This window comes from Rhinolophus ferrumequinum, chromosome 23, assembly GCF_004115265.2.
Source record: "Rhinolophus ferrumequinum isolate MPI-CBG mRhiFer1 chromosome 23, mRhiFer1_v1.p, whole genome shotgun sequence".
NCBI lineage: Eukaryota > Metazoa > Chordata > Mammalia > Chiroptera > Rhinolophidae > Rhinolophus > Rhinolophus ferrumequinum.
Window position 1 is genome coordinate 10,746,776 of NC_046306.1, and position 24,680 is coordinate 10,771,455.

At 44.1% G+C, this 24,680-nt stretch overlaps 1 long non-coding RNA gene across 1 annotated transcript; it reads right to left on the reverse strand.

The window, feature by feature from the left end:
• Positions 1–15,164: 15,164 nt before the first annotated feature.
• Positions 15,165–24,337, reverse strand: LOC117016311 (uncharacterized). The gene is made up of 3 exons (XR_004421863.1): positions 24,240–24,337; positions 18,433–18,599; positions 15,165–15,663 (listed from the first exon to the last, which is right to left on the reverse strand). It is a non-coding gene; the product is annotated as an uncharacterized LOC117016311 (long non-coding RNA).
• Between the last annotated feature and the right edge of the window lie 343 nt (positions 24,338–24,680).

Genomic DNA, 24,680 nt, shown 5'->3' on the forward strand with positions numbered 1-24,680 from the left:
CGACAGAAATCAAAAGAAGATCAATTGTTTTTGTTCCCGTAAAGAATGAGCTCTAAAGTAATGTGAGAAGGTTGGTAAATTGTAAAACACCAAAACTGACTTTATTTTATTTAAAAAAAAAAAAAAAAAAAACTTGGCTCTGTGTAGTAGACAAGTGTTAATTTTGGCCCCTAGCACACATACTCACTCACGCTATTTTTAGTAACAAAATATTCCCCGTATATTTTCCAGGAGACCACCCCCTACCCTGTAGTTGCAGGCCAAGAAAAATGAAAACATATGTCCACACAGAGATGTACATATGAACGTTCATAGCAGCATTTTTCTTAATAGCCAAGAAGTGGAAACAACCCAAATATCCATCAACTGGGGGATGGATTAAAGAAACAAGAAAAAATGGTGGTGTATCCAGACTATGGAATACTATTCAGCAACAAAAAGGAACAGTTTATTGACACACGGCAGGTGAGGACCTAGATGATTTTCACAGATAGATGCTAAGCAAGAAAAGCCTGGCTTAAAAAGTCATGTACTGTATGATGTCATTTATATAACGTTCTTGAAATGAAAACTATGGAATTTGGGGGTCATTTCAGTGGTCCCCAGCATTTGGAGAAGAGAAGAGAGGCTGGCTGCCAAGGGGTCTCACAGACATTTTGAGGATAATGAAACTGTTTCGTATGCTGATTATGGTGGTGGATACACGTGGATATCTGTACATGTGTTACATCCTTAGACATGTACGCCCATGAAAGTCCATTTTACTGTCTGGTCATTTTAAAAGTAAAATTATTTTTAAAAAATGTACTTGGTTTAAATTGGGCTTTTGAACTCAAATCCATCTTTTGGAGGAGAAGCTATTTGGATGGTCCTATTTTGTTGAATCTTTAAAGAAAATATAACTATTCAATTCTTGAGTGAGCTGATTATTTCGGGGGGGGTGGGATCAGGGAATAAAATTTAACATTTAGTGTTGATTTTGATGGTCTTCCAGCCAATTAGCATAGTTTGTGCAAGTGTTCAGTTGAATTCAGGTGACTAAAAATATTTATTTATATAACAAAATACTCATATATATGTAAAGCAGTCACATTTCCAAAATCATGCAAATACAATTTTATTTTAAGTGGTGGTGCTTGATTTATAAGGCCTGATTTTTATCACAGAGCTCTAAAGAATTTGAAACTTTATGATTGTTCTGCTGTGTCTCTTAGAGAAGAAATCACGGGGTCTCTTAATATATATAAATGTGCAAGGATGGAAAAAAGAAGTGCAGGAGGACAGGAATAGGGGATTTTTTTTTTCTTATGAAAGTTGAAAGATAAATTTGTTTTTAAAAAATGAGGGAGATGAGGGAGCATCGGCAAGGAGGAAAGGGAAAAGTCAGTTCTTCGAGAAAACTCTACGTAAAGAGACAGCATTAAGTTTGTGTCAGAAACGCTTGATCTCCTATCCTTCTTTCTTGTTAACTGAACTCTGATGTTATTTGAAGAAGATTTATTCCCAGCTGAAAAAAAAAGAAAAGAAAAAATAAAAAATTCTAGGCAGTCTTGCATCCAATGTTTATGTGACACAGATCCAGCCAATGGTTACTAAACATAAGCTACCAGGTGGGACTTCCAGGAAAACACTTTAAAAGGAACTGACCCGATAGGCAGGTGCCTTTTGCCATTGCCTGTCATGTTGGCTGGAGCTCTGGCTGCCATCTTGAGAGCGTGAAGACCAGGTCTGCAATAAAGAGAGAGGAGAGGAAAGCCTGGGTCTCTGATGTTATCATGGCGACACCATTCTAGCCGAGGACCACCTGTTTCCAGACTTATTTTTAACATGAGGGAAAAAAATAAACCTCTACATTATTTGGGAAGGAGTTAGGGAGTCTCTTTGACTTGGCCAAAGCAGTCTCGAGACTTTATCCCTATTTTTCAACCACCCATAACAGACCACCTCTTGATGTAACAGGGTGCATATTTCTCTTCTTTCCAGGTGGGCCATTCCTTGAACGGAAATGGCAGATATTTTTGCCACTTTTCCATTTGCATGGAAAACATCAAATTGTAATGTATCATTTTCATTTCACCATGCTAACAAATCCTTCTTTGAAGTCAATAACAAAAACGCTCATCCCAGGAGTAATTTCCTGATCATCAAATTTTTGAATATATATATTTTTAATTCGCTGCTCCTGCTGGCATGCCAGTTGGTGGGTATGCTAATCCATGGAGATGTCACTGTGTTTTTTTTAAGATTGAGACAAATCAGACTCCAGATAACCTTCAATTGTATGCATTTGCTAATAAGCATCACAGAATCAGGAAATCAAAGATCTGGATGTAACTTCCAGAATAATTAGAATTGAAATATTGCTTATGTAAAAGAACAAAAGTTTATAGACGTCGTCAGCCAAGTAATCTGCTGGCACCACAAAACCATAGTTTTTCAGTCCCATGAAAAACTATGGATCTTCTAGAACACAACCAAGACAGTGAGCTTCCTGGCCCCTTACCCAGCTATTGCTGATCCAAGCATCTCTGAGATCCCCGCTCCCCAATTATTCACAGTTTGGATCAGTCACGGGTCTGAAGACAAACAACAGAATCCACTCTAGCTAAGTGTAGGGGAGGGAAACTGTCCTTCTACATTTGAGATTCTGTGGCTTGGCCAGAGAATTAAGCTGGTATAAAACTGATTAACAGGAGAAAAGCACACACATTTTATTATTTTTATGTGCAGATGGGAGTCCTCAAAAGGAAATTAAAGATCCAAAGAAACCTTTAGGCCCCAAAGCTTATATACCTTTTAAAACAAAGAACAATAACTTATAGGGATGTGACAAGCAAAAAAGTGTCTTGGGCGAAGAGCAATAAATTGTGGGACAGAAAGTAGGAAATATCTGGGGAAACTCATGGACACGAAGGGCTATTTTAATAGGTTTATTTGTACAGATCCATTTTGGCATCAACTCCCGGTCTCATGATAAGAATGTTCTTCTCTTCCTGGTACAGGGAAGGCACCTTCCTCCTGGGAAATCTGATGACCCCCTTTTAGGTAGAAATGGGAGGTCAGAGAGCCCTTCCTGCATCTGCCGTTTCTCAAGTGACTTCAGCTCAAAATAATCAATATGACAAAGTGACACACTTTGATGTAGCATATTCTGAACCCCTTTACTTACTTAGGCCAAAAAGGAATTTATTTAGTGGTTTCCAGAATCTCCACAAGGCCAGAGAATCAGGTTTGGAGGTTATCATCAGGAGCAAGGCAGGCTCAGTGCTGCTGGCGCTGGGCGCAGACCCTGCAGCTCTCAAGGCTGAGCACAGGGCACAGCCCTCCTCTCCCCAGTAGCTTCTGAAAGCCCCATCGCTCCTTGGTCCCCTCCCCAGAACACACTCTGCATGCTGCCACCATTCACACATCTCTCTCTCTTCTGAGTTCATGTCTCTTTGTCTCCGTCTGATCTGTGGAGTCCACGCCAAGTGTCTGCTCTCCAGCTTCAAGGGAGACTGGGAAGGTGGATTTCTAGTGTCTCCTCTGAGGATGCACAGACACGTTAGGAGAGAAATGCTCCTGAACGTGCAAGGGGTTTTGAAAGATTCCCACAAATCTTTCCCCAATTATTATGCCCATTAATAATTATGTCCATTATTAGGTCCATTCCCCAATTATTCTCCCAGCCTAGCTATCTAGCTCTGCTCTTGACCACAGTGACGTCACTTTGTAAGTTGGCAGAGGGACATAAAAAAACGTAGTGCTGAATTCCCAACTCCCTGGTGGAGAAACTGGAAGAAGGGAGCTAATGCTTGATAGAGAAAAGTCACAATATAAATTCCAGATGTTATTCCAGGAAAAGGTGTTTTTGGCAGAAACTTGCTATTTTAATATAATGAATACCATTCGGTTTTAGAAGAGGAAGATTCTGGTTTCCCAGGGGTGTGTGTGTGTGTGTGTGTGTGTGTGTGTGTGTGTGTGTGTGATTCTCAAAATGTTAAAAACAATTCTTATGAACTAGATGGTGAACATTTTTCAAATCTCCTTAACTAATCAAGTATAGAACTAATAGGATGGTCAAGCTGATTCAAAATAAGGTACAAGAACAATGATTCTATATATTCAATGAAAAAGAAGGAATGTTACAATACAATTGCTATGTTAGATACAATCACTTCAATATTTCCCTGGGCAATAAAACTGTAACTATTGGATTATCTTCAGTACCATCAGAAAAGAAAAATATTGTACTTGACACGTTTCTGTATGTTAACCTCTAACTTTCCAGAGTTGTCAAATGTCTGGGCCCTAACACACTACTAGTCATAGGAAGTCAAAGTCGCATTTCCTTAGAGAGTCACGTGTCCTTCACATGTCCTTCCCGTGAGTTTGTTCCACTGTCCTCTATCCTGACCATAAAGGTCTCACAATCATCTTTATGCCTTATTCCCAAGTTTTAAATATTTCTTCTTAACATACGAAGTTTCCTCCCATACCTCAAAGATAAACATGTTGGTTTGGTGGGGGTTTCCCCCCTCAAACACATGTAGCCAATTATCCATCTATTCATCTATTTATTGGGCTTCCATCTATATCCAGCACTCAGTTGGACACTGAGGGAACAAATGAAGCAGACACAGTTCCAACTCAAAGAAGCAAAAACATGCAATCAACTTTCAAGGTATGTGAATTGGATTGATAGAAGTAACAACAAAATGCTGTGGGATGAAAGGGACAGAGGAAGCAATTGTGCCTCGAGTGTGGGGAACAGAGGTAGAAGTAAGTTGGGCAACTTCAACATTTTTTGAAGACCTACTAAGTGCCAGGCACATCCCAGGCTATAAGGATCCCAAGATGGGTAATGTGGAAATTGGCTGAGGTGGGCTTCTGGTGCTGTGGGCTGGCCAATACCCCTTCCCCACTCTTCTGCTCCAGGACCTCAATTTTCCCACTTGGTTGCTATCCTGATGGAATAGACAATCAAGGTGCTCTGGCCCGAGGGTGGATATGAGGTTCAAACTTAGTCTTGCCACCTGGGAAATTTTCTCTTGAGATGGGTGACACAAGAAACAAGAATGATTGGGTCATCACCCCAAAATATAAGCCCTGAAGAGATCACCCAGGAGTTCCTGCTCCCTGAACCCCAAAGCTGACCCCAGTCTTGTCCTTCCAACGCCAGGTCCCCCACCCCTCTGCCCTTTCTTTATTCCTAGAGTCACCTCACATCAGTCCATAGATTCCTCTTTTGATAAGCTGACCAAAGCCAGCTTCTGTTGCTTGCAACCAAAGGACCCTGACTGATGGATGCATCTGCCTATGGAACATGCCAAGAATGACAGGTGGGTGGGTTTGCAATAGACCCAAGCTCATCAACATTAGCATAATTGAGAAAATCCTAATGTGTGCATTTCACACAGGAAGGAGGCATCCATCTGGGAACTGATTTGGTCGTGTGGCGGCTTGTAGCAGATCCACTTCTTCTGGGTTCGCTTATGCCCGGGACCCCAATTTCACTGGGTGATGGATCATCATCTAGTAAGAAAACATCAGAATTCCTGTAAACTCAGTCCAGCACTTGAGATGTTGGAAGCGTTCATATCATCAGTGTATGAGAGATCCACAGAGGTCACTGATTTCAAATATGTTTTTCCTCCACCGAAGGATGATTCTCCTGAAGAAGATTGCTATGTTCCCCTTTGTTGTGAGGCTGCTTCACGGAGCATTTGCAGCAATGAAATGTTCATATTTTATATAGGAGACCGCTCCAAGAAAACTTGCTATATGTCTCCTCAGTATTTATTCATTCAATAGATAGTCAAGGAGTTTCTACTATGAGCAGGTACTGTGCTATATGTTCAAAATATAGCAATGAAAAAAGTGAACGAAAAAAATCCCCATTTCAAAAGGGTACACATTCTGGTGGGGGGAGTTTATAGCAACAACTGGATTTTCATTTAGATCACAATACCCTCCAGTCGATACCCAGTCAATACAGTGTTCAGGGAAAGGCATCCCTCACTCAGGAGGCGGGACCTTTAATCCAGGTTAAATTCAACAGCCCTGGTGTTGTCCTAGCAACAGGAATTCATTACCAGGTGGTCATGTGACCTAAGTTGATCCAATCAGAGTTCTTCTCCAGCTTTTGTGTAAACTACATTGTTTGAAAAACTCAATAAAATAGCCCCAGGGGCCATTTTACCCCTATCTGGTCCCTGGAGAATGAAGCCAACACCTATATGTCCTGATGACCACTGAATTTGATGTCTGTATTTAGCTGTGCCTGGCTCATGTCTAAGATGACCATATAACTTGCAGTCCAACCCAGGACACGTGTGAGAGTGCAAGGACCCTAGTCACAATTATGCCAGGACAGCAGTCGTAATCAAGAACCACCCTGGGCAAACTAGACTTAAGTCACCCCCTCCTTGTGACTGGTTTTTTTGTCACATGAGAAATTACCTCTTGATGAAGGCACTCCATAGCCTTGCAATGCATTTCTTCTGATTAAATTAGTTCTGAGGCTTGGTGATAGGTGACATTGATAGGTAAACAGGCCCACACTGGGACTTCCCCCCTCTGACCAGGGCATATGCTCACCCTAAGTACCGAGTGTCCTAGGGCCTGGGACCTCACTGGGCATAGAAGATTCCAGAATGAATAAAGCACAGGTTCCCTCCTCAAGAGGCTCACTGTCTAGAAAAAGACATAAATACCTAAAAGCACTATTGCTGCACAAAATACCCATGGGGGCACCACAGGTGAAGCCCACCTGCTCAGCTGCTCACCTTTGAACTGTGACCACCTTTTCAGAGTTTGCCTTTGTTCAGTAAAACTTAGTGATGATGAATTGCTGAGCACAACAACGGACCTGACCTCCTCCTTTCCTCCAGCATTTACTGGAAAATTCTAGCACTTCAGATAAAAAGGGCAGGCATCTGTGGTTTAATATTTGAGCTATGTTCTGTCCCTCTACAACTAGAACTTTCGTCCAGGAGCCTTAAAGATGGAAACCCCTCTTCTTTAGGTCAAAAAAAGACAGCAGGGATGGAACACAGGGAAGGTTCAGCCTCCTGCTCCCCCTTCCCACTGAAGGCTTCCAAGATAGAGTGGATACTGGCAATATCCACTCTTCATAAGACCTGTTCTGGAGGTGGAGTGGATCACCGAGATGCGTGCTCAAAAACCTGTATTCCGAAATTAAAACAGAAATGTTATTTTTGCAAAGAAGAGAAAGACATCATTTCTTTGCCAGGGAACATCTCCTGATCATGGGCGGGGGAGGCGGGGGAGGTGGGCTCTGGGCACCGATGTCCATCAGGGTGGTGTTGGCTTTATTAGTTTGTCTTTTGTATTTGGAACAACACAGCACGTGGTACCGATGTCGTGCCTGCTTGGAATGGCCGCACACCCTGTGGTCAGCACACCAAGCTGGCATCTCTTCCAGAACACGCCCTGAGGAAAAGCAGAGATATAATTTCTCTTGTCTTCCTGAGCAGTACAAGCCATGTGTCAAGTTAACGAGTGAATTTGATGAAGTGTAAGACAGCTTGTCATCCAACAGTTAAGTGGCCTTGTTTCCTTTCCCTGGGATAATATTGGATTTCATGCCGATAACATCAACAAGAGAGAAGCGCGTACCTAACAGCTAATATCTGCAGAACATATGTTTCAGCTCAATTTTTGCACCTTTATTGCTCCATGTGACACTACAATTCTTTCTGCTGCATAACAGCCTGATTCGACTCATCTGTCTTACATCTAATTCAAGTCAAAACCCGTAAAGCGAGCCAATGCCTGGCCTATTTGTAACTCTGCCACGAATTATTGTCGTTGATTCTCTTGCGCTACAATTTTTTTCAAGAACCAACAGCTGAAACAAAATACTGATAGAGTTGAAGGAGATCTCCTTTTCTTTTCTGTAGCGTCCTTTAAAAAGGAAAATGGCAATCTGAGATCCTAATGGGACAACACATTTCCTCTGCTTAGGTCATGTATTGCTATTTTTGTAAAGAAATCACAAAGCAGGAGACTCCGTCTTCCTCTAATTCCACAGACATGAAAGAATTCTCTGGAAATGGGGACACTTCTTGATAAACCTAATAAGCTGTCACAGCTCAAAGTCCAAGTTGCTCAGACGAACCAGCCTGGAGCCATCCAGGAGACGTGTGTCAAGGTTTTATTTTTCTCATTCAATCCATTTTACAAAAACATCCAATCCCTTTACCACCGAGCCCACCAGGTTTCAACCACTTCTGTCACCCCCACTGCTACTACGTGGGTCAAAGCCACTATCAAAACTGTCTCCTCACAGATCTCCCAGGATCTGCACTTGCCCCCTGTCCTGTCCCTTCCACCAGTCTATCCGTAACACAATGATCAGAGTGATTCTTTTAACTGGAAGTCAAATCACTCACTCTGTCACACGTAGGATTCTAAGATGGCCCCAAGATCCCTGCTCCCTGGTATCTATCATCCCTTCCCCTAGTGTATGGATAGAAACTGGAAATATGATGGGATATCACCCTGGTTTTGGTAGCTAAGAGTTGACTTTGAGTGAATCAAAACAGAGGACATCTGGGTGGGCCTGACCTAATCAGGCGAGCCCCTTAGGGATCATCCTGAAGGAGCTATGTGACAGCTGAGAGTGGTATTCAGCCAACAGCTAACAAGAAAACAAGGACCTCAGTCATTCAGCCGCAAGAACATTAATTCTGTCAATAATCCGAGGGAGTTTAGAAGCAAGGGCTTTCCTAGTGCAACCTCCAGATGAGCGCACAGCCAGCCTCCATCTTGAGTTCAGCCTTGTGAGACCCTGAGCAGAGGGCCCAGCTTAAACATACTTGACTTCCAGCCCACAGAAACTGCGAGGTAATGGATTTGAGATAAGACACTCAGTTTGCGGTCATTTGGTATATAATAATAGTAAAGTAATCCACTCTTCTCTGTTCAAAATCCTCCAAAGTCCTTCCACCTCACTCAGATAAAACCCACATTCTCACAATAGCCTACGAGGCCCACTGTGGTCTGGTCTCCCCACTCCTCTGGTGTTCTCTGTCCACTGGTCTCCCTTCTTCACTCTGCCGTGGTCACACTGGCCACTCTCTACTGCTCAAAAATGCTACATGAGTCCCTGCCTCAGGGCCTTTGCACTTGCTGTTCCTTCTGTCTGGAATACATATTGTCCTCAGATAATAGACTGTCTCTCTCCTTCTCCACCAACATCCTCCAAGGAACGCCAACCCCACCATTCCCTTCCTCACCTTCTTTCTTAGCACCGCCTCCTGATTCATTCTAGATACATTGTACCTTTTTATTGATTGTCTCTGACCCAAAGGTGAGTTCCATAGCATCAGGACCTTCATCAATCCTCTGCTTTAAACATCCAGCCCAGAACAGTGCCTGGAACATAATAGATACTCGATAAGTCGTTCATAAACGAATGAATAAATGAATGAATGATTCAGGTTTAACTAGGAAACCAAGCAAAACAGAGCAGTCATGGAAATCCCAATGCCTAGTGAAATGGGCCACATGAACTTTAATGCCCATAAAAAGAAAAAGCCAAAACCACAGAGTTCCATGAAATCTTTTTATTTTAGTACAACCTAATCTTTATGCATTTGGAAGACACCAAGTAAACACACCTTCGCCACCCCTGTCTTTATTTTTTAATAAGTGTTTCCTTGCCTGCTCAGCAGCCCCTGGAGCTCCTAAGTCCCCAGACGCCATCTAGTCGTGGAGTCATTTGCACTTTGGAGAAAACGAGGCCGACGTGAGCACTCACTGCCTTGGTCGGTCAAGGCCAAGATCCACAGCACAAATGTCAGCCAGAGACGGGCCGTGTAATCAGGGGCTGCTGTGCTGGAACAGTTTGCATAATTGGAAGGCAAGGATAACAGCAATGAAGAAAATTAACGTGGACGTCCAACGGCTTATGAAACAGATGCTGGAAAATATATAGAGCAGAGGGCGTCCAACTAGCTCAGCCCGACTCTATCATTTACTTATTTTTTTCAGTGACGGAGCAACACGGGGCAGTGGGAAGGACTCGTGTTTGCAGAAAGTCACGGCTGTGGAATCAGTACAAAGACTTGGGTAGAAGTCCAGCTGCCCACTCTCCAGTTTGGCCCTTGGCAAGGCTCCTAGCTCACCTCTCCCCAGTTTGTAAAAGAAGCCTTGTTGCCTATTTAAGCCCCTGGGATTTGGGGGGGAGGGGGTGTTTGTCCCTGTAGCAGCATCTTGTCTGTCCTGATGGATGCAGATTCTTCTAGGTCACGTGAATAGCAGCCCCCGATGCTGTCCACAACCCTAATCCTCAGAGCTTGCGAATATACTATCTTCCAGGGCAAAAGGGACTTTGCAGATATGAGTAAGTTAAGGGTCTTGAGATAGGAGGGTGAACCTGGATTATTCGGTTGGGCGCAGGGTAATGCAAAGGGTCCTGATAAGAGGGAGGAAGGAGGGTCAGAGTCAGAAAGTGTGATGTGAGGACAGAGGCAGAGAGAGACTGGAAGATGCTGCACTGCTGGCCGTGCAGCTGGGGATGTGTCATGAGCCAAGGAGTGCAGGTGGCTTCTGGAAGCAGAGAAGGGAAGGAGTGGCCCTGTCGACCCATTTTGGACGTCTGACCTCCACGGCTGTAAGAGAACAGACTTGTGTTTTAGGACACGAAGTGTGTGGTCGTTTGTTACAACAGTAATACGAAACTGATATGTCCCCCAATGTTTTTTTGTAAAACAAACAATGCTTCAGTGAACATTTTCTCTACATCTCTTTGATATACGTAGCTGTTTCTCAAACTTAGATTTTAAAATAAAGGATGTATTCTATGAAATTGTCTTCTTTTTCAAGAATGAAAATGAACTTTTTGGAAAATGAAAATTCTGCTTTCTGAATTTGAAGAAAATTTCATTCAAAACTGCTGAAATGCCTGAGGTTAAACACACAACACCACTTATTAATCTGTCACTCCCACTTGAATGTAAGTCTCTGATAATTGCCATCCATTCTCGTCATGACATTGTTTTTTTTTTAATTGGGCCCAGGCACAGTTAGTGGTGGGCCTGGGAGTGAGAATTCTCAGGCCCAGCCTGAAGGAACTCAGAGAGACGAGACCCTCTTACTGAGAAGAGATGAACTCAGAGAGTCTGCTCCCTGTCCTTGCCCCAACCATAAACGTGTACCGGTGTTGCGTTTAGATCTGCAGTTGCCAGAAATGGCAGGACAGTCACGATGCAGGGTGTCTGAGGGCCCCATGTCACTTTGCATTTGGCTCCCTTGTATTTAACACAGGAGGGGATTAGGGAAAGTCACAAACCACCAGCACAATAAATGGTCCTCAACCTCACCAACCTTGGTCCAGCCTGTCTGCATATTCCCAGCTTTTATGGCTAAACCACTTCCTTGTTTCTCCCCAGGAACCTGCAGTAGAGCAGGCCGTGGACTAGGCAGGATTCCTAATGGCTGCTTTGATGAATCAGGTCTCAGTTGTTCTCTCATTTTGGTCACAAAGGTTACCTAGCTGCAGAAACAATCAATGGATCACTAATGTATGCAAGCATGTTTTCACCCCTTTCTGACTACAGGACATTTTATAGACAGACTGCCAAGTCATTTTAAAGCTGTGAACATTCAAATTGCTTCTGTAGCTGAGCCCATGCTGAAACATACCAATTTCAAGGCTTTGAGCAGCTCTGATTCTTCATAAGCTGCTAATAGCTACATAGGGAGAGTAAGGCGAGATTGGATGTCTTTTATTTAGGATGGCAGAAATAGAAAATCCAATAGAAGATGGGGAAATATCATTAACCTTCACAATGACACCTATCTCTGTAGGGGCCTGATAGAGGCACAGGCCGGAAGTGAGATATTTAAAGATATCTGTGGCTTTAATGGGCAATCGATGTGGCCAACAGTGACACTGGTCTATGCTAGGGCTCCCTAAATTCTCACCTAAAAGACAATCACTTCCAAAGGGGCAGTTGGCACAGGGGAAAGGAAGGAGAACACAAGAAATTCAGAGGGAAAGGAAAGAGCTCTTTTATGAGTCCTTTTCACACTTACTCCAAGAGGATGAGAAAATGGAGAGTTAGCAAAAGTCCAGCTTCCGCCAGAAATTCACTCTCAGAAACTGACATTATTCTGAGCAATGATTATTACAAGTCCATGTGTAAACTTCCCATTCTGAGTTTCCAGCACCACTCCTCTCTCCATCTTTTGGTAACTATGCCCCAGCAAACAGTCACTCTCTCCCTTTCCAACATGAGGTTCAGGATGTGCTAGCTCCATATCTGGATCTAAGGGTGGAGCATGTGACCTGGCCTGGCCGATCAGATGGCAAATACCCCAGACCCGGAAGTGGTTCAGGATGAGCAGGGACAAGAGTTGGTCCAAGCTGAGTGAATCTTTTGTCTGCAGCAGGGTGACTGGGAGAGACGCTCCCTGGGGCAGGTCTTTCTGGAAATCTACCCAACAGCTCCCCACCCCTATTCCTGCCAGCAGAACCCAGCCCCCAGTCCAGAGGCTGAGACTGCGTTACTTGCTCTCCATCCTCCTTTGCAGTGAGTCAAGGTCACATGACCCAGTCCTACCCAGTGGAATCTGAGGGAGGATCTGTGGGGAGCGTAGGTGGGGATGAAGGGGGTCCTGGGAGAGAGGTTGTCCCGTCTGGTAAAAGTGAGATGTGCTTGACAAAAGTGAGAAAACAAGAGGTTTTCTTTCCTACTTTCACTGGATGCTGCTTGTGAACACAACATGCTTAGAGATGCAGCAAACTTTTGGGGACTAAACTAAAAAGACTAACAGAATCACAAAGAACCTTACATTTTGAGTCACTGGATCACTCTCAAAACTAACTACCTTTAGTCTTGTTATGTGTACGAAGTGGGGGAGGTGTGGGAGGGAGGGAACTAGTATTTAAGTCACTCTCTAGATTGAGGTTTTATTAGTCCAGTCAAATTATTTTAAGTGGACTAAAAATGTATGTTTTGGGAGCCATCAGAAGCCATCTTATCATCCCAGAGAGCCCAAGAATGACCCTGTCACGAACACAGCTGAAATCAACAGAATCCTTATGACATGCATGGTTTGAGCCCCTGAATCCATCAGCACCTAAAGCCTTACCTCTAAACGGTTCAGGTATATGAATCAGTACATTTTACTTTTTCTTAAATCAGTTAGGGTTGAGTTTCTGTTGTAATTTACTACATGAAGCTTTAAAATTTCTGCATAGTGAAGAATCCCATTAAAAATTTGAAGATATACGCCCAAAGATATTCTCTACTGTAATATTTGTAACAGCAAAGGTGAATGAATGAATGAATGAATGAATAATTGAATACACAAATAAATGGAAAATATCCACATATCTACAACACAATGGTTAAATCTAACATGGCCCATCCATATACTATATGCTACATGCTACATATACTATATACTACATACAACATATATTATATACTACAATGTCATCATTTAAAATAATAATGTAGGCCAGTGTGTACTTACAGAGAATTATATCCAAAACATCTACTGTGCGAAAAAATAATATTTATATGTATGCATAGTGTACACAGATGTGCATTTTCACACCCGTATTTTAGAGGTATGTGCATAGAAAATAGTCTAGAAGAATTCATATTGAAATAATAACAGTGTTTCGTACGAGAAGGGGAGTGGAATTGTGGGAGAGGAGAATGTTTTAACCCTATACATTTGCAAACCATCTAATTGTAATAAAAAGATGTTTTTATATTACCTGTCAAATTAAAAATTAACACCCCACCACACCCCCCAAAAAATCTAAAAGATCCACGTTGATCTAAGTGGGCTCTGCTTGCTTCATACAAAACATTTACTTAATAAAGAAAGAAAACTGAAAGGCGAAAAGCAGAATGGGCACTTGCATGTGCGACAGTAAAGTTGATTAAGTTCTGCTCGGTTCTGTCTCTCTGGCCTCAGTCTCTGTGACTGAATACTGCTCCAGCCAGCCTGTCAGGTGGCCCCCTTGTCCTCAGTCCTGGCCTGGTCCTACACAGACGGGTCCCTGCCTCTGCTCCCTGCCAGCACATCCGAGCACCTGAGAGCAGGTCTCTCAGCCCCACGCTGGAGGTGGCGTTTTTGCTGAGACCCTCTCCCCTCCTGTCAGCCTGGACTGGCTCTTATCTTTAAAAGAATCGGGTCCACCTTCCTTTCACTTGTCCGGTGACCAAGGCAGTGAGCCTCCATCATCGTGTTTCCCTCACACTTGGGAAATAAGAAGTTGGGGGAACCTGCTTCCTGTACATAAAGCTGCCACTCAAAACAGTATAATACTTCAGTACAAAACACAAGCCAGCAGTAGCCCCGACGTGCTCACCGTGATAGAATAACGAGGTTTGCAGTGACTACAAGAGCAAGCACTTTCTCATGCTCTTGGTCATCGTTTGAGGAGAAGAACATTTTGCCCTGGACCTCAGCTGTCCTGGGTTCAAGAGCAAACTCCTCTCATGTTCCAGTCGACAGTGTCTGTCTGTCTCTCCTTGGAACTGACCTGGCAGCATACTCAGGACAGGTAGAAAATGTAGGGCAAAGAGAGAGATCCTACAGGAACTTGTGGACCCTTGGTCAGCTTGTGCTACCGTAACACAGTACAGTAGACTAGGTGGCTAATGAATAGCAGACATTTATTTCGCACAGGACTGGAGGCTGGTAGTTCGAGAACAAAGAATCAGCTTGGTCGAGTTCTGGAGAGAACCCTCTTCTGGGTTGTAGACTTCCATTATTTTGTTGTAACCTCACACGGTGGAGAGCAGAGAGGAAAAGCAAGCTCTCTTCGTGACTATATATATATATAAATATATATATATATATATATATATTTATATATATATTTTATATATATATATATATATTTTTTTTTTTTTACACCATGCTTCTTCAGCGTCCATCAGCTCCAAGTCGTTGTCCTTCAATCTAGTTGTAGAGGGCGCAGCTCACTGGCCCATGTGGGAATTGAACCAGCAACCCTGTTGTTCAGAGCTCCCGCTCCAACCAACTGAGCCATTTTGGTTGTCCCTCTTTGTGACTCTTATGAGGGCACAAATCCCATTATGAGGGCTCCCCTCTCATGACCTCATTTGATCCCGATCACTTCCCACAAGCCCCCACTCCTAAAACAATCATGTACAGGGGCAGGGGTTCAACATAATGAATTTGGGGAGACACAAACATTCAGTTCATAACTTCTTGTAATGTCACTGGCTTTTACTCTGGGAGAGATGAAAAGAGAGGAACAGAAGACCCATGACGAGGCACCTGTAAGACGCACTGAAGGCAAAGGTGGCAGGGCCACGGCGGTAGAGGTGGAAATGTTGAGAAGCAGACCAACGCTGAGTCTGTTCTGAAGGCTATGCTGCCAGCTCGGAGTTGAGGACGGACAGAGAGAGGAATGAAGGATGGCAGTGGCTCAGAGGCTTCTGGACGAAGATGCTTAAGGAGGGAGCTCTGAGACAGAGACGTCCCGGGAAGGAGGCCAGCCGGTCACTCAGACCTGTGATCCCACAGCTATCCGTTCTTTCTCTGTGATCTTTCTTGTCCTGTACTGTAACCATCTCCTCATATGTCTCTTTCCCAGCTGTGGGTTCTCAAGGACAAGGCCTGTGCCCTCTGTCACCATGTGGTTGGTGTCACAACCAGGGACTGGAAAATAGAGCCATCAGTCAGTGTTTGTGAAAGAAATATATAGAGGGTACGGAGAGGTTGAGTAGACATATGGTGGGTGCAACCAACCATAAAATTCTCAGCAAAAAATAAGAAAGAAAGAAAAAAGAAAATCTAGCTTGAGGCAGATAGATTTAAAAAAAAAAAACCTCATTTTGTTGTTATGGCTATTTCAGACAAATGCTTGGCAACTTGGCATTATCCATCAAAACGAAGACATGTATCCCTCTGACCTAGCAATGACAGCCTTAGGAATCTAACTTGGGGAAAATACACACCTCACGTGCACACACAGAGAGAAGCTCACTGCAGGCGTCTCTGTAAGAGGCAAAACTTGGGAAGAACCCAAATGTCTTTTATCAAGCAAATGAATAAACAATGGCAGCAGTGATAATACAAAGGAATACTATACAGTAAACAAAAGAAAAGTTCAAAACCATATGTATCAACATGAATCTCAAAAAAGTATCATTGGGTAAGAACAGCAATTAGGAAAATGACATGGCATGTTTTTATTTACATGTAAAATCTACACCAAGAATATCTATCCTTTTTTTATTTAACTATAATTTTTATCAAAGTCGTAATAGACTATAGGGGTGTCATAAAATACTGCAGGTCGCTGCCCCACACCTCCCCACTGACTTCTGTTCTCCAGAGATAACCATTTTCAGCAATTTTAGCGTTTGTATGAGTATCTATGTCTGTATTTCTAAGTGATACATTTATGTTGCTACTTGTTCATTTTTCTAGGTCATTACCTACTGCCTTTCTGCTAGGAAACAAAAATATAAGGATTTAGTTCTTAAACCAGACCTGCTCACACTTTCACCCTCCCTCACCATCCTGGCAGAATCATATCAAGCCTTCATGGTACATAAGTAACAGCCACGTTCACATCCATAATTGGGTAAAAAGCATCCACAGATGAGCTTGGGTGATGTGAAATTTGCCTCCCTTCTCCAAATTTGTGTTTTGTTTCTCTAAAATGAGTAATAATCTTGATCTTTTCCCATGTCCTTATTTCTACATAGCTATCACTAACCCATCCCTCAATTCTCAACTCCGCCTACAAACCAACCTCTCCTTATGATCACACCACCGGGCGAGGGGATGGCTTATGGTTTTCTTGGGACACCCTCCAGGGAAGGGCTGCTCTCCAGATCTGCTTCGGAGCAGTGATCCTGACGTTCCCTGGTGCTCAGATTCATCCTAGAGACTCTGCCCCCAGCGTCTACTTTCTTGACCCACCCCCTCGCTGGCGGGGCACGTCTGCCTCCCATAGCTCCCAGAGGAAGGGCATGGAGGAGATGACTCTCGGTGATCTTGAAGGTCTGAATTTCTCTCTTCTGTCCTTGCCCTTGATCTATATCATGGCTGTGGCTCACACACGATGCTGGGAGTAGATTCCCCACGACGTCAGAAGGCATGGCTCCATTCCAGCTCTGGAGCTGCGTTCGAGTCCTGATCCTGAATTGGACGTCAGTGCTCTCACTCTGATGGGCTTCTAGGGTTGTTTTCTTCCTCCTGGAGTTTTGCGAATTTGCAATGATGTACCCAATGCTGGGTCTTTTAAAATTAATTGTTCTGGGCACCATGGGGTCCCAGAAAGTGTAATTAGAAATGAATTTTAAAGTTCCGAAAAAGGCAAAAGAGATTTTGGAAGACAGTCTGGCAGTCGTACAAAACTAAACATACTCGTACCGTGTGATCCAGGCATCGTGCTCTTAGCATTTACACAAAGCAGCTGACAACTTAAGCCCATACAAAATCCTGAACACAAATGCTTATAGCAGTTTTTTTTTCATAATTGCCACAACCTGGCAGCAACCAAGACGTCCTTCAGTAGGTAAATGGGTAAAACACCGGGCTACCTGCAGACATTGGAGTATTAGCAAGCCATGAAAAAACATGGAGGAGCCTTAAAAGCATATTGCTAAGTGAAAGAAGCCAAGTTGAAAAGACTGCACATTGTATTATTCCAACTATGTGACATTCTGGAAAAGATAAAAACTATGGAGACTGTAGATCAAAAGATCAGTGGTTGCCAGGGATTCAGGGGGAGGGAGGGAAGAATAGGGAGAGCTCAGAGGATTTTTAGGGCAGTAAAACTCTTCTGTCTGATACCACAGTGGTGGGTACATGTTATTATACATCATAGAATCTGCAACTTGATGTATTTCATCAGCTTTGGGAAAATCCTCAACTAGTATCTCTTTATATAGTACTTCTGCAACATATTCTCTTTCTTCTAGTTTTAGAATTTCAATTACACATATTTTAGACCTTTCTATAGTATTCCATATTTTCTAATGCTCTTTTCCATATTTTCAATGTTTTTATTCCATTCTTTAGTATGGATATTTTCAGCAAACCTACTTCCTTCTTTGTCTAAATTGTTGCTATACCAAGCACTTGTGTTTATCATTGTACTGATTTTATTTTTCAGCTTCAGACTGTTCATCTGATTCTTTATACATTGAATTCTCTGTTAAAGACTCCTTATTTTACTCATATTTCTTCAGCTGTTCATCTTTTTGTTCACATATTGGTAATATATTATCATATTAAACTAGACGTAAATACCTACAATGCTGGGGTTGGGGAGATTGTCCATATCTCTTAACTAGATGAATAAGAGATTGCTTTGGTTGCTAGTTCCTCATGAAACCGAAAATTTCAGAATTCCAGCAATGGACAAAGACTGGGAAAGTATCGAGTTTAGAGGTTACAAACCCAAATGCTTACCAGTACCAGGCCGTCAACGAGCTAAGCAGTCCAAGCATCATAAAAAGGGCAAATCCAATAATCAACGACACATGACACCCAGCCTTGGTGATGAGGAGATTCTGGGGCCGGTGGGCCTGAGGTAGGCCAGCAGAAGAATGTTCCATCCTAAAGGACGTTGGTACGAGCTGCTTGTAGCAAAATAGAAAAGTAGACGGATATTGACAGAGAACAAATATTTTAACATAAGCTATGTTTTGCATATTAAAACATATACTTTTAAAATTCTGACATTAATTACTTTTTAAACACTGTGCTTCCAAAAATAATAGTGGTAACAACAGCAGTTTGGCACAGAAGTACAGCGTTTAGAACATGAGCTCTGGAGCCAAACCACCTGACTTTGAATTCTGCCTGGCAGGGTAAGTCATTCGATTTCTGCTGATCAGACTTTCCCCATCTGTAAAGTGGGAATGCTGAGAATATCTACCCCAGGGAGCGTCTGGGAGAATTAGACAAGGTAATATCCATGAAACACGGACCCGAGATCGTGAGTCCAGGACATTGTTCATTAAACAAATAAAACAGTTTGCAGGACAGAGTCCCTCTCTAAGCTGATTTCGGCCGCGGGCTTCATTTTTAAGCATCTGCCCTTGTCCAACCTCCTTACACTGCAGATAGTGGCACATTTGGGGCACAGAAAGGGGAGGGGACCTGCTGGGGCACGCATACAGCTCGTTAGTCCTAAAACTGGGTCTAGGGCTGGAATTTCCTTCTGATGCATTTCATCAACGACACCGTGTGCCCTGGAAGCCAAGCAGCTCATTTCCGTGGGAGGCAGAGGGGTCGCAGCTCCTCAAACCGCGGACACTTCTCTAATTGCATGTCTGCCCCGAATCTGTTGCGATCCTTAGCAGAGCCCCTCATGCTCTGGCTGAGAGAGGACAGGGCAGCCCAGACGTATCAGGGCTCATCTAAATTTTTAATAATGCTCCGATCTTCAGATCATCAGGGTAATCAAACCCAAATTAGCCTGATACTCAAAGCCACAGAATAACAAGGGGAATGAAAGGGATAATGTTTCTTTAATGAAAATTTCATCAGAGCAGATTTCTCATTGAATATTAAGGGTCTTGGCTTGAAGCCAGCATCAGAGCAGCCTGCTGTGACATTGACCTTTGTCCTTCAGAGGGAGACACAAGTGCAGAGTCTGGCTGGCTTCACCTGCTCAGGGACGACACAGGTGGTCATCCTTGCAGCTCACCTGAAGGAAGACCTTGGGCCGCGGGGGTGGGGTGCAAGTCAGCTCAGGCCCCCCAGTCCTTTCCAGGCATCTCCTGCTCCCTGGTCTCAGCACCTCCCTTGTTTCTCTGCATCTCGGCCCCTCCCTGCCCCCCAGCGCTCCCCCTGAGACCTCCCACACCTGACTCCATAGCACCTCCCTTCTGCCAGCTGCTCAGGCCTAATCCTAGGGGTCATCCTTGGTTTGCTTTCCTCTTACTTCCTCTGTTCCACCCGTCAGCCTGACCTTCACACATACATCCCAAAGCTGGCATTGGTGACCCTACCCTGTCCCCACCCCATTGTGGCCTCTTCACAGGTCCAGCTGCTTCTGCCCTCACCCCACGGTCTGTCTCCACACACCGTCTGAGAGTCCATTTAAAATAAACTCGGAGCACAGCACTCCCCTGCTCAGATCAGAACCTGTACTGGGTTGAATAGCATCTCCCCAAAATTTCATGTTCCCTGGAACCTCAGAATGTAAGTTTATTTGGAAAGAGACCAGCTCTGTCTCCTCTGAATTCTGTGGCTTTTAGTCATTTATCCTTTGACATATTTGTGCCTTTTTGTCGCTATTGTCCTAGGGAATATGTCAAGGGTTGAAGAAGTCCCCACAGCCGTATGTCACCCAATACACATGACACGGTAGGTGGGTCCCTCTCCTAACAGAGCAGGACCCCTCGGCCTTAGATGTCGAGAAAAATCACTTTCTTCCTCAGTCTCAGTTTGCCATTCGCAAAATGAATGGGTTTGGCTAGATGATTTCCAAGGGCTCTGTCTAGAACATTCTGCGATTTAAATATTTTAGAATTCTTAAAATTCGATTCTATTTTTCTTGCTCCTTCAATTACTCAACAAATGTGAATCCCAAACTTATTCTGTAGTTGGCTCTGTTCTTAGAGCAGAAATACAACAGCAAACAGAGAGGCAGACTTCCTTCTTTCATGTGGTTGCCATTCCTGTGGCTGCAAATGACAATAGAAGGGTACAATAGGAATAAACCAATTTCAGATGGTGACAAGTTCTGTATAAGACATGGGGACATGACATGGAGGTGCAGAGGGCTCCTTTAGACAGGTGGTCAGGGTTGTTCTTTGTGTAGGTAACAACTGAGAAGAGAATGAAAGGGTATGAGAAAGCAAGTCTTGGAGAGAGCTGGGGGAAGAGCATTCCAGGAAGGGAGGGCAGTACGTGCAAAGGCGCTGAGGCTGGAAGACGTGGGGTATTAGAGGAAGAGCAGGGAGCCAGTGTGGCTGGAAAGGAGGGGGCGGACGATGGTCAGACACAATTTGGGGGAACCTGCAGGAATTATGCCAGGCCTTGTGGGATGTGATGAGGAAGTGAGGTCCATTTTCTCCCAGGTACAGTGGGAAGCCATTGAAACACTCAGGGTGACAGAGTCTCATTTGTATTTCACAGAGCTTGCTGTCCCTCTGGGTGCATGTAGAAAGCAGATTTCAGAGTGGGGAGAGGAATGGCAGCAGGAGGCCTCGTCAGGGGCTGTTGCAGTGACCCAAGTGAAGAGGGAGGTGCCAACTCTGGTGGGAGCAGGGGTGGAGGGGCGGACAGACTGCAGGTGGATTTTGCATTTAGTGCATTCGATGTCGGTGGGCTGGAAAAAGAGGGAGGACCCGAGGGTGACACGTGGTAGGTCACCGGCCTGAGTGACTGAGCATTTGGTGGCACCACTTACTGAGAAAGGGAACAGTGGATCTTTTGTAGCTTTGTTGAAAACTTGCCAGCTCTGAAAGCCTAAACAGCCCTGCTTAGTAAGCAATGGGGGCGCCTCCCTCAGGGCCATCTGGAATGAGAGGGCCCCTACCCGGTCCCCACACACCAGGCCTCGGTCTGAGGACTGACCCCATCCAGATGTGGAGGCAGCAGGAAGCCTAGCGTCTGGTAGCTGCGTGGGCAGAGCCAAGCCTGAGATCCATGGAGGACACTGAGGGACCAGCCCTCCTTCAAAGAGCTCCTCACTGTCTTCCCTGACCCCAAACCACCGGAGGAGGGGTCATCAGATGGTGGGTTCTGACAGAACACTTCAGGATGGCAAGGCTACGTTCTCACCCCCTGCTAGAAACTGGGAAATAAATTTAACCACTGAAAAAAAATGTCAAGATTTCATTCAGATTTGCCCGGCTTAATCAAGGGCACATTTTTCATTAGTCCAGCTGCTCTGCTTCTCAAAAGACTCAGAGCCTTCATTTTATATACTGCGTTTTAGTTTTTGGTTTTTTTTCAGTACAATTTAGAGAAAACAAGAAAGAGAAAGAAAAAGGGGGGGGAGGGTAGTGGCAGATAGAGAAAGGTGAGCAGGAGAAAGAGGACTTTCAACCTCCAGATGAGAAACGAAAGGTTCTCAGATCTGTTTCGATGTTCTGCTGACAGGGCACAAACATTCAGCCAGTTTTGCTTGTTTAAATTTTGGAGACGTTGGTGCTGCTTGACGTTGGATGTTAGGCAAAGAAACATCCTGCTAAGCCCCGAGCTTTGTCTACATGTCCCCTTTTGGGACGTTGGTGGCTTTCTCAAATCAGCACCAGAACATCCCCCTCCAGCTACAATAATTCCTGGAATAATTACAGCAGAATGACATCTCAGACTTAGCAGCCCTACTGTGTGCCAGTTGAAAGGCTCTCTATATATAGGCCAGCGCAGCCCTCCTGGGACCTCTGCAAAGGAAGAGCTACTCCAGTCCCACTCCCAGCTGGAGGAAGGAAAGCATAGGGACAGGGACATAGAGAACGTTCCCTGGGGGCTACACTCTGGGAGTCGGGATGGAAACCCCACACCTCCCTTTTCCCCAAAAAGGCAGCCTGAAGGATTCGCTGTTTCATGTTCTGGGCCAACAGATGACTCATTCCTGGTTGGCCTTTGGCCTACAGAGGACCCGACATGCACTTACGTAGAAGGTTCTCAAGGAGATTGGGATTGGCTTTCCTTGATGAGTCCACCTCAGGATGGAGCCAGACCTGGCACAACAAAGCTCCGCCTTGTCTCACAGGTAACACCCTGCACTGAGCCTGATGGCCCTCGCCCACTAGCCTGGGAGCTGCGGCCCTGCACACCCTGCAGTCAGAGGCAGGGAACGACACTGCACATGGAGGTGACTCCTTTTATCACAGCCACAGGCAGTGGGTCCTCAAGACGCATCCCACCAACATCCAGGAGCGAAAGTCAACCTGTGTGAGCTTCTCAGGCGTCCTCGCTATAGGGTAATTGTACATTTTCTCTGGCAACAAATAATGAAAACAAAGGTGCATTCTGTTCAGTAGATGCTGTAGAGCTTCTTCTATTGTTACACGTACAGTTACATCAAGCAGTGAGCCGTCGTGATTCACTTTAAGGAAAGTCGCAGCTTCTGTGCAACAATGATTTTGCCAAGACCCTGCCTTGTCTTTCTCCCAATACAATCCTGGTCCTTGTGACTTTGGCTTGTGAAAATCACTGGTTGGAAAGATAGGAATGTTTGAAGGTCTTTTTATCCCTGAAGATACACACGTTGTGATAGGTATCGCAAAGATTCATTTGTGTGCCTCTGGATAAAAGCAGATTTCGTACACTAATAGTAGATACACCAACCAACGGAAAGTACTTATTTGGGAGGCATTCGGGAAGCAGATAAGAATTATTCTTTCGTTTTAAACTAATTTTTGTGTTGTGACAGCAAGCTAGGAGGCAAATAAAGAAGGACATGAACATAATTCTAAGGCAGAAAGAAAATCACTGGTTTTTTATAAAGAAATATGTAAACAATAAGTAAGAGAACGCATAACAGAATGTGTTTATGGAGTCTGAATCGTGCCAAAACCAAAACAAGTTTTAAGAAAATATTTAAAACGTCATCGGTAACCTTGAACATATCATGTTCAACTGTCTTTAGTAGACAATGGGGCCACCCAAAAATTAAAGCCAGTATTTAAGAAGGAATAAAAGTTAAACCAGAGCTAACGTTTTGAGCTCATACTGAGAAGGAAAAGTGAGGACACAGAAAAGGAAGTTCGGATCAGGCAACATTCATCTGAAGCTTCTAAAAAGTTAAAAATCTTAATTTCAATTATTTATCTTTTTCTGCCAAACATTAACAATTATGCATGCTATGTGTCTTTGTCTTTTACGGAAGATAAATGATAACGAGGCAATGAATGTCAGGCTTGGTTCTGCGTTAAAGTTTCCACGTTCATAGGCAAAGGCTTTTGCTGGGTTTTCACAGCATCGGGGCTCATCCAGAACGCCATGACCCGAACCGGTGAGAACAACATTAAGCTGAGGGTCTAAACCAGCCCCAGTTAAACTGCAACGTTTCACTTTATCAGCGAGGATATTCTCTACAAGGTCTTTTAGACGAAGTCCTCAAACTATAGACTAGTATCTTTCAGTGCATCTCAAATCTTTTCTAGGTTGGTCTCAGCATTCATCAGTACTCTAGATTACAAGTGACAGAAATGAAATCAAATGGGGCAAAGAAATGGAGATTGACTAGCTTATGTCTTGTAGAAAGTCCAGACCCAGGTCAAGCTTCAGGCCTGGCGAACTCCAGTACTCACGTCCCAGCCGCTTGTCTCCCCATCCGTGGCACAGCCTTCCCCTCTGTTGGCCCCCTTCTCAGGCAGCCTCTCCCCCTGGCCTGGCTCTTGAAGGTCCAGGTCCACACCTCAGCAACTCCAATAGAAGCATGACTTTTGTATTCCACAGTTTCGATGGAAGAATTGAGTCTCTTTGACTCTGACTGAGTCCTTTGTCTGTCTTTGAGCCAATCTCAGGGGCCAAGAGGATGGAATGCTAACAGTTGGCGCTGTTGTGGAAGGTCCCCAGTCTCAGACAATTAAAATGCAACATTTTGATTTTATCAGAGAGGATATTCTCTAGGAGATCTCTAATGCAAGATGTGGCTCTGTGTAAGAGCTGTGTCGCAGGAAGGAGGAGGAAAGCACTCCCAGTTCCCTGAAACAGCAAAACGCCAAGCTGTCTTTTATACCTGAGTCTAC